The following is a 9,922-nucleotide window of genomic DNA, read 5'->3' as shown; positions in this document are numbered from 1 at the left end:
TTTATTACCTCCTCCCCCCCCCCGTGTGTGTGTGTGTGTGTGTGTGTGTGTGTGTGTGTGTAACTATTTCCTGATAATCCAGAGCTATTATTTATAATCATGGATAAGATTCTCGGTTCACAAATGAGTCCCCCAGAAAATGCTCTTTGGGGGTTTGCGGGTCCCCAGAAAGTATCGCTTTGCTATAACAGCCCCTAAATTGCCTGCCACTCAGATTTTCGTGACATAAGCAGGACTAAGGTCACTGTATAGTAAGGTCTTAGAGTACAGAATTTTGAGATCACCGTGACTGTGGTATGTGAGTGGGGAGAGTCAGCGAGCCATCTGTTGAGTAGTGGCCCCCTGCTTCCTGTAACAGGCACTGTCAGGCCCACTGGACAGCTCCTGAGGGACTGATGGTCAGTTGACCTGTGACTTGCTATCATCAGCCACATGGGCTTACTGTTCCCCCTGACCTGATGAAAACAGCTCATAGATCTTTAGGGACCATCTGCAGGGTTAGAGAAAACTCTTGCCCCATCTCTTTTTCCAGTCCCCACTGGCCCCTCCCTCGCTAAGCCAGCCCCTCCCAGCCCACAGTTTCCACTCTCGGTGGTTTTCCTGCTCCAGTCCTCCCTTCCTCTACCCGCCAGCCTACACTCTCCACTACTGCGTCTGGTCCAGCCTACACTCTCTACTACTGCATCTGGTCCAGCCTACACTCTCCACTACTGCGTCTGGTCCAGCCTACACTCTCTACTACTGCATCTGGTCCAGCCTACACTTTCCGCTACTGCGTCTGGTCCAAAACTGGCCTCTACTGCTGTGTGATTGTTGCTGAGTGGCTTCACCTCTTTGGGTCGTATGAGTACAGTTACTGGGTGAGGGAATAGGATTGGGTTACTAGTCTATACCCAAATGCAGGCTCCAGGACACAAGAGCAAGAAGGAGCCAGCACACTCTGCTTGTGGGTTCAGCCGCGCCTAAGGTATTCCTCATGTTCCATGTATGGCTTGATTGATGAAGCACACTGCTCTCTCTGTTCAGTTTCCATTTCTCCGGCTAAGAGCAAAGGCCAGCTGGTGGGAGGCTTTAAGAACAAGCACAGGTGAGAAGCGCTATGCTAACGGTGCCAGCTTTCACCTTGGAGCGTAGAACACCGTGGGAACTGGAAAGAAGAGCGCACACGCAGAGCAGCCTAGGACTACTACACTCCCATGCAAAGATCAGCATATCTTGGTTCCTTCTAATATCCACTTAGTACAAACCCTCCCAGTGTTTTGTTTTGCTGAAAAACATTAACATCCTATTCAATTTTAAAGTTAAAAGGCAAGTCGCTATGTCAGTGGGTACAGTGCACCCCTGACATAGGCGTGGGGACCATATCTAGGGTTGCACGCCCATTACAAGGTCTCAGGTTCCCAGGCATAAAGGCACAGCTGCAGAAAGGGAGTGGCCTTTTAGGGACCGGTCATTCTGTCCTAAAAATATGCTGATGCTACCCTAAGCACGAATTACCAGCACTTCAAGTTCAGTTCTGCTCACCCAGCAGCTGCGTCGGACATCACTTCACAGTTCCTCTAATTGCTCTCGAGATTGGATTCCTCACTGACAAGCCAGAAACCAGACTAGCGTCTAGGGAGCATCTGTATGGGTAAGTCAAGTAGGCCACCTCCCCAGGGTCCACTGCCACTGTCCCCAGCTCTTCAGTATCTCCAAGGTTCATCTTTGTTGTCCTTCCTGAGTCTCTCTAGTGGCTGCCTATGTAATGTGGCTTATCCTCCACCTTTTGGGGGCTTCTCATTCTGTTAAGTTGAGCCCCAAGCCCCCTATGAGGCTGGATGGCTGGAACCCCCTACACTTTCCACCCTTCACATCTCCCATGCTTTCTCCATTTCTTGCTTTCATGGTATCTTCCCATTCTGGGGCATCTGTTGGTCTCCCTCTTAAAATCCTTTTTGGTTCAGATTTCAGCAGGAGACTTGACTCTTTGAAGAAGCCTTTCTCAAGCCTGCAGGCGAGGCTAGGCTCTCCTCTGGTATTAGAGTGGGAATCTTGTCTGTTTATCCTAGCTAGCAGACCTCACAATATCCTCACAGACGAAACAGCAAACATTTGTTCAGTGAGTGAATAAAGACAGAGTAAAGTCAGAGCTGCAGAAAGGGTGTGATTTCTAGGGACCTATTCTAACTCTGCTGTCAGAGGATGAGGTCTCTGTTCAAGAAAGATTATGATTAATTAACTACTTAGTTTCACATTTTTAATGTTTTCAAAGTCTCGATATTTAGCTGAGGCCAGCCTCAAACTTGGGGTCCTCATTGTCTCAGCTTCCCAGATACTGGGATTTCAGTCTGTTCCACCATACCCAGGTCTGGTATGGGTTATCCCATTGCCCTCTTCCTGGGAATAGAGCTTAAGAGTAGACAGAGTGAACCCGGTGTCCGTTCTATCGCCAGAGTCCCGGGCACCACAGAACGTGGTAAAACGTGCCATTGGTAAATGCACTTGAACCTGGGTGCACAACACGGGGACTCTTTCTTGTCTTCAGTCCCTTCCACATGATGGGATCTGGACAGAATGTGACCTCTTGTGACAGGCACTTATTCAGTTCCCTGTTGTATTCCCAGTGCCCCAAACAATGCCCGGCATATAAAAGCTATTCGGCAAGCATCTGAAGGACCAGTTGATTGAAGGATGACATGGTAGAGAGAAGGGATGTTTGAACGAGGGAATATTTGATATGTGCATGTGACCAGGCTTCAGGAGGTGTGTGATTTGAAAGAAAATGGCCCCCAAAGGGAGGAGCACTGTTAGGAGGTGTGGCTTTGATGAAGTGTCAGAAGAAATGAGTCTCTGCAGGGTGGGCTATGAGTTCTCCTTTACTCAAGCTACATCCAGTGTGGTAGACAGTTCACTTCCTGTTGCCCTCAGATCAAAGTGTAGAACTCTCCTCTCCTTCTCCATCACCAGGCCTTCCTGCATGCTGCCATGTTTCCCTCGAGGATGATAACGATCTAAACCTCTGAAACTGTAAGCTAGCTCCAATTAAATGTTTTCCTTTATAAGAGTTGCTGTCATCACGGTGTCTCTTCATAGCAATAGAAACCCTAGTTAAGACAGTAGATGGTGGGCTGTTTCCCTAAGCGTGCAGAGGCCTGGAGGAGGATGTGATGGCTAGTCTTGCCTACCACCTTGATTGGATTGAGAGACTCTGAGGAAATTAGTGGTACATCTGTGAGGGTTTCCAGAATGACAAAATCTTGAGGGCTCTGGTTTAACACATGACTTAATCTATTCATATAGTCAAGCTTCGAACCTACTGTTTGGAGGTGTTGGAAATGGGAAGTGTGGGGTCCGGTAGCAGGAGGTGACTCACCAGGAGTGTATACCTGGTGTTTCTACGTTGCGCTGGCCTCTTCTTGCTGCTGCCCCAGCCTGCCTCCTGTCTGTCATGCTGTGAGCGATTCCACCACACCCTCCCTACTCTAACAGATGGAAAACCCAGAAACTGTGAGCTGAATGAACTTTCTTCTTGTGACTTATGTCAGGTGTTTTTGTCTCAATGAGACAGGGTTTGAGTATCACAGAGGGTCTGTTTCCTCAGAAGAGAGTTGCCACCTGCTCAGAACTCTGGTTCTGAGGACGGCCTCAGAGGACAGCTAATCTTGCTCAGGACACAGGCACAGGACAAGCCCACATTTGGGGATTAGTAAGAAAACACCATGGGCGTTTGTCATGGTTAGCTTCAGTTGTCAACTTGACACAAACTGGAGTCACCGGGGAAGAAGGAAACTCAACCACGGCGTGGCACTGCCTCCATGAGATTAGACTGCAGTGTGTCCGTGGGGCGTTCTCAAATTCCCAGTTGAGGCAGGAGGGCCCAGGGTACTGAGTGGGTGGTGTCACCCCTAGGCATGTGGCCCTAGGTCTGTAAGAAAGCTGGCTAAGCACCAGCCAGAGGGAACAAGGCAGTAAACAGCATTTCTCCTTTTTTTTTTTTTTAGTTCCTGCCTTAGCTTCCCTCCAGTGATGGACTATATATAACCTGTAAGATGACATAAACCCTTTCCTCCCCAGCTTGCTTTCGGTGGGCGTTCAGCCCAGCAACAGACACCTGACGAGCACACCACTTGACTGTGTGTGTGTGCCACCGCCCTCCACACGGTGCCTTCTCCTCTTCTCTTGTTGCTCGTGGTGATCAGGGTAAACGTGGCTCCCATCTGGTGGCCCTCACCAATGCTTCAGGCCCCACGGGACCCTGCATTGGATCCGCAAGAAGGTCCCAGAAGCAGAGGAAAGAAACGGAGAATGAGTGACCATCAAGAGCGGGACGATGCCTCTGAGTGGAGGCCCATAGGCCCAGGCAGAGCTGAGGAGGGGATGCACTCTCTCTTATTTCAATAGCAGCTAGGAGACCAGGCCTGAGAACTGGTGAGTGTGGGCCCGGAGGGTGGTGTATCATTTGGGGAATTGTCAATCATGACGAAGAAGGTGACTATCACTAGTACTTACATAGTGCTAACCTTTGCCAGGCATGGTCCCAAGAGATTCATTTAGATTAAATCATTTGACCCACATAACATGCCTCAGTATTAAAAAAAAAAAGACAAAACCAACAAGATGACCTTCACCCTCCTCTCTACTCTAGCTGGGGTGTCCACCTTCGCCTGCCCTCAGACCTTGAACTCCCTTGGTGTCTGGATCCAGGCTGAGACTTTTGCCAGCACTGTCTTGTTCCTTATAGCTTCCTCCATTTTCAGATGGTAGATCTTGAGACTTCGGGCAGTCTGGCAGTGCCTAGGCTGATAAATACAGCAACCACGTTTTGAAGGACATACCCTGTGGAACGCCCAGCCCAACCAGCCATGTGTGTGTAGAGCCTGCATATGTAGAGAGGCCTGTTTCTCAGCTTGCAGAAATGACTGTGGCTCTCCATTTTGCTGCCTTATGGATTTGTTGGCCCACTGTGGAGGTTCACCCTTTTGTAATGAACTCTCATTAAAATGCCCAGTTAGCGATATCGATAAGTTTAGCCTTTGCAGAAGGCAAACCAGCTAGCCCTGCAGTGGCATGGTCTCTGGGTGTTCTTAAGGCATCGATTAACCCTCACCTGCCAGAAGTCATTAGTGAATGGATTGCTATTTTCTGATAGTTTTGAAAGGCGAGTGACTTTCAGTAAACAATCATTGGCTGCCTTCCCAGGGGAAGCAAGCTTGGAAGAGTTCTGAAATACCGTGTTGGTTCATTTTTGAGTGGGTATATGTAGGGAGGGCTGGAAATGGCATTCCAAGCAGCTAATTATAGGATAAGTGTGCCTGCTTACCCAGGCAGTGAGCACGTCAGCTCTGCTAAGACCTATCACATTACATACAGCTTCTGTTCTCTGGGTAATTAACAGGATCAAAATATTACTGTCAGATTCGAGGGGAAAATTAACACATTATCTTAATTGTCTTTTCTACTCAGGTATGAGAAGACATTACCATTTCAAAAAGGGCTTGTCTAGGGCCCTGGAATTTTAAACTGCAGTTCTTGAAGACATGGTTAATCCCTCCCAAACTTTGATCTGTTCTTGCTGTATGGTTGGACACTGGTTTCTCTGTCTCGATTCTGAGCCATCTAAAAATGGCTACCCAAGCCATCACAATGTGATAAGAAACAGTTGGGGCCTCTCTAGAGCCCACTGTTCTTGATTTAGTGGTGTTGTAAACCTGGCTGCACAGAGCTACTAGTAAAAAAACAAACTTCCTAAAGTGACGTTAAAGAAGTCATACCTTGACTAAGGTGACAAATACTTAAAACACATGACGTCCTAGATGTTTTCCACATTTTGATATTATACAAATGTGAAATGTGATGGCTTTTGTATCTCCTTCCTGGGAGTAGCAGATCTCAGAGAGCTGGTGCCCATCTCTTCCCAGATCTGCATTTGCCACATCCCCCTTACCCTGGTTTAGTGAAAACAACTATTGGGTGTTCTCAGCATGAAAACTGAAAAATCTCAAATCAAGTATTTTTCATTGTTCATATTGAGAATTGGTAAACATGGCTTACAAAGAGGATACCAACCTATTTTTTCATCAGTGATGGGGAATATCCTTCTGTATATATGTTTCTCTTATTGGTTGTTGAATAAAACACTGTTGACCAATGGAGGCAGGAAGATAGGCTGTACTAGGAGAATGAGAGGAATTCTGGGAAAGGTAGGCAGAGATATAGAAGGGGCATCATGTGGAGACCTAGAGGATAGGATGTGCCAGGTGTTCTCTGGTAAGATAAGGCCATATAGAAATACGTAGATTAGTACTTATGGATTAATAATTAAGTGGGAACTAGCCAATAAGAAACCCTAGCCATTGGCCAACAGTTTAATAATTAATATAACATCTGTGTGCTTATTTGGGGCTGAAAAGGGTGGCAGACTCTGGCATGACAAGAGAAACTACAGTAACACATCAGTCTATCTATCTATATCTATCTATCTGTCTGTCTGTCTGTCTATCTATCTATCTATGTATCTATGAATCTATGAGTCTACGTATATATGTATGTATGTATGTATGTATGTATGTATCTATCTATCTATCTGCCTATCTATCATCATGTGTGTGCTTGTACAAACCTGTGTGTTTGTACATGTGTGGGTGTGTGTGTGCATGTGTGTGTGTTTGTGTGCATGCCTGTGTGCATGTGTGTGCCTGTGCCACAGTGCATGTGTAAACAGAAGACAACTTGAAGGAATCTATTCTCTTCTTCCACGATGTGGCTCCCAAGGATGAAACTTGGGATGTCAGGTTTGTTGAGAAGTATCTTTTCCTCCAGAGGGATCTCTACAGGTACTATTTATTTGCTTTTGAGATAGGGTCTTACTATATAGCCCAGACTGGCCTCAAATGGATCCTCTTGCCTCCACTTCTTAAGGTGGGACACAGGCTTGTACTACCATGCCATGGATGACTCACTAACTAGATAACGTTTATTGGAGTGTGTGTTTGCGTGTTACCTATAATGGCTGTCGTTTAACAATAGCAGAATTACATCATTCCAGCAGCAATTGTTGCTCTACAATCGTAAAACATTACTGCCTGGCCTTTTACAAAAAATGTCACTTACCTCTGGTCTAGAGCAAGAGAATGATAAGGTTATAAATCAGATGAAAATATCATGTCAGTAGCATTACATTCTCAATGAGCTTGTGTAAGTGAGGAGGGCCGCCCGCTCCTCTGCTGTCTTCAGGCCTGGCTGTGTCTCAGAGTTCCGGTGCTGCCACTGGCCCACTCAGCTTTACTTCCTTTCTTTTCTCTCTTGCTCTCTTTTTTGCCTGTGTATGTACATGTGTGTGTGTGTGGTACATTTTGCATGAGTGTGTGTGTGTGTGTGTGTGTGTGCCTATGTGTGTGTTTGTGTGCTTGCCTGAGTACGTATCCTCTCAATGAACCCAGAGTTGGAAGCTTTGGCTAGACTGACTGACCAGCATGTTCTCAGGAGCCAGGCATGTCTACCCTCCACCCCCACAGTACAGGCAGTCACACCCGGTGCTTACATGAGTTCTGGGGTTTCTGAACTCAGATCCTCATGCAGTAAAAGCACACATTATCCACAGAGCCATCTCCCAGCCCCTGCTTTCCTTCCTGTTGACTTTCTTCTTAGGCATCTTTATCATGAAGGGATGAAGTGTCTTCTTGAGGTCCCTGACTAATATCCTAGTTATAATTTAGATGTTACAGCTAAGACAGTCTCATTGCTGCTATAGTTACAACAGCAAACCTCCTGTGTTGTATGGTTTGGAGCCATATGAATCAAACACAGAGACAAAGTGCCTTGAATGGTTGAACTTAAAACATGGGCCACATCATTGGCACTGGGGATCAGGAGAGGCATCAGGCCACCTGATTGCTCTGACTTGGAGGAAATGTCTAAGAGAAAACTCAGGTTTCTTAGTAGAGAATGAAGCATTGGATGCTGGGAAGCCAGGACAGAGGTGTGTACCATACGTACCATGTAAGCTATCACTGTTGGGAGTGGTCCAGGCCAGCTAGCTCCTCAAGTGTCACTGGGAACCTTTTAGAGATGGAATCGTAAGTGTCACACTAGACTTACAGATCAAGGATTGGGTAAGAGTCCTGGATGGTTTGAATACATATACTATGGGATGCAAACATTGCTGTGAGGCCATGCCCACTCAGGAGGTGTAGTGACTTAACCAGCATTGGCCAGGAAAAGTCAACTCCAAACCAACGAAGTTCTAGACACAACCCAGTGCTCCTTCTGCTTCCTCGGAATACCTGTCCATACCCCAGCCACAAACAGCATGGCCCAGGGCTCTCCCACTGACCTCTCAGATAGAAACTGCTTTGAATTCTATACCTTGTCAGCAAAGGGAATCTAGAGCAGTGGTTCTCAATCTGTGGGTCATGACCCCTTGGGGAAATGAACAACCCTTTCATAGGGGTTGTTGAAGACTGCCGGGAAAACATAGATATTTACATTACAATTTATAACAGTAGCAAAATTACACTTATGAAGTAGCCACAAAAATACTTTTATGGCTGGGGGTCCCTACAACATGCAGAACTGTATTAAATGTTACAGCATTAAGACAGAGAATCGCTGATCTAGAGTGACCCTCCCCACACCTTTCAGTTTACATATGGAGCAACTGAAGTCAAAGGAAGCGAATGTGTTACCCCAAGTCTAGACATCAGGGTCGTCAAAATGAGGCTCTCCTGAAGGATTCCGGCCTCAGCAGCCCATCGCGAGAAATACAAAGTCTGACTTCCAAACTCCTGCGTACTCACTGTGCTGGAGTGTCTCTTAGTCCTGGACACCACAGCCACATTTTATTTGTGTTGACTGACACCGAACTCTATATACACCTACCATCACCACCAACATCATAATCATCATCACCCCAAAGCAATGACAACAATGCAGAGACCTTTGTACAAGCCACGGGTGCACCTTGCCATCCTTAGAGCTGGCGTGGAAAAGCACACACGCTGCCCACTCCTGAATTTCCTTCCATGTTGACATCAGAAACGACACACATGCTTAGCAGACTTCCCATATGTTTTCCTCCTTGACTGACATCTCCCCACTCAATCAGGGTGAGGACTGGGATTGGAGGGGGTGTTGATTGACTGTTCACAGGGCATGAGACTTCTCAAAAAACATAGGAATGACAATTTAGATAAACATCCTGGCACTTTCCCCTTAGTCTCTTCCCTGTCTAAATTCTCATTTCTTTGAACTTAAAAATTAATATTTTCTTTGTGGACATGTTCTGTCCTGACATGCCTCAGAGACTGCTCAAGCAGCTTGTTAGCATTTCCAACTTAATTGGCGCTAGTCCTCCCTCACCCGTGTGGAATTCGTCTGCCACCAGTTTCTGATCGATCTCACGTCATAGGAAGAAAAAAAGAACATCTCCTTGGCTGCACAGTGTTTTCCTGTTTCTTTTCACGGCGTAACCACCATGATTCAGACATGGGCCCATGTTCTCTTGGGGCTATGGTCTGTAAAGTTCAGGTAACCCAGGAGACTTGGACATACAGGAGAGTCTTGTCTTTGATCTGTCCATACTCTTTGGCTATTGTAACTGCTTGGCTCTGACCTGGAGGGACTTTAGCTGCTTCCATAGAACATGGAAAGGAGTGTTGTTATTTCCTTTGGAACAACATTAAATTTGGAAAGATTTGAATCTGTGCAGTCTTCCCACTTATAGTGTATTGCGTTACTTTTTGGACACTCAGGTGGAAGGAATGATTTTTTAGTCTACTGACAGAAATGAGATTTGTGTTTTCATCTGACGGTCTCAAAACAATTGTGCAGTGTGTACTCCTATCAACTGCCCCAGCTAGCAGAGGAGATGGTTGATGCAGGCTTATGGGGCCGGTCCTGGAACTGGGTAGGCTAGCGTCCTATGCCTTCACAAGCACCATTT

The 9,922-nt window shown here is 46.5% G+C and overlaps 1 long non-coding RNA gene across 1 annotated transcript; it reads left to right on the top strand.

Annotated features, from left to right (window-relative positions):
* Positions 1 to 1,247: 1,247 nt before the first annotated feature.
* Positions 1,248 to 5,736, top strand: LOC121135928. Its single transcript, XR_005873045.1, has 3 exons — positions 1,248 to 1,633; positions 4,057 to 4,410; positions 5,446 to 5,736. It is a non-coding gene; the product is annotated as an uncharacterized LOC121135928 (long non-coding RNA).
* The last annotated feature ends 4,186 nt before the right edge of the window (positions 5,737 to 9,922 follow it).

Source organism: Mesocricetus auratus, unplaced genomic scaffold (genome assembly GCF_017639785.1).
Source record: "Mesocricetus auratus isolate SY011 unplaced genomic scaffold, BCM_Maur_2.0 Super-Scaffold_100045, whole genome shotgun sequence".
NCBI lineage: Eukaryota > Metazoa > Chordata > Mammalia > Rodentia > Cricetidae > Mesocricetus > Mesocricetus auratus.
Note: the sequence above shows the minus strand (reverse complement) of the source record. Positions and strands in the feature narration are given on the sequence as shown.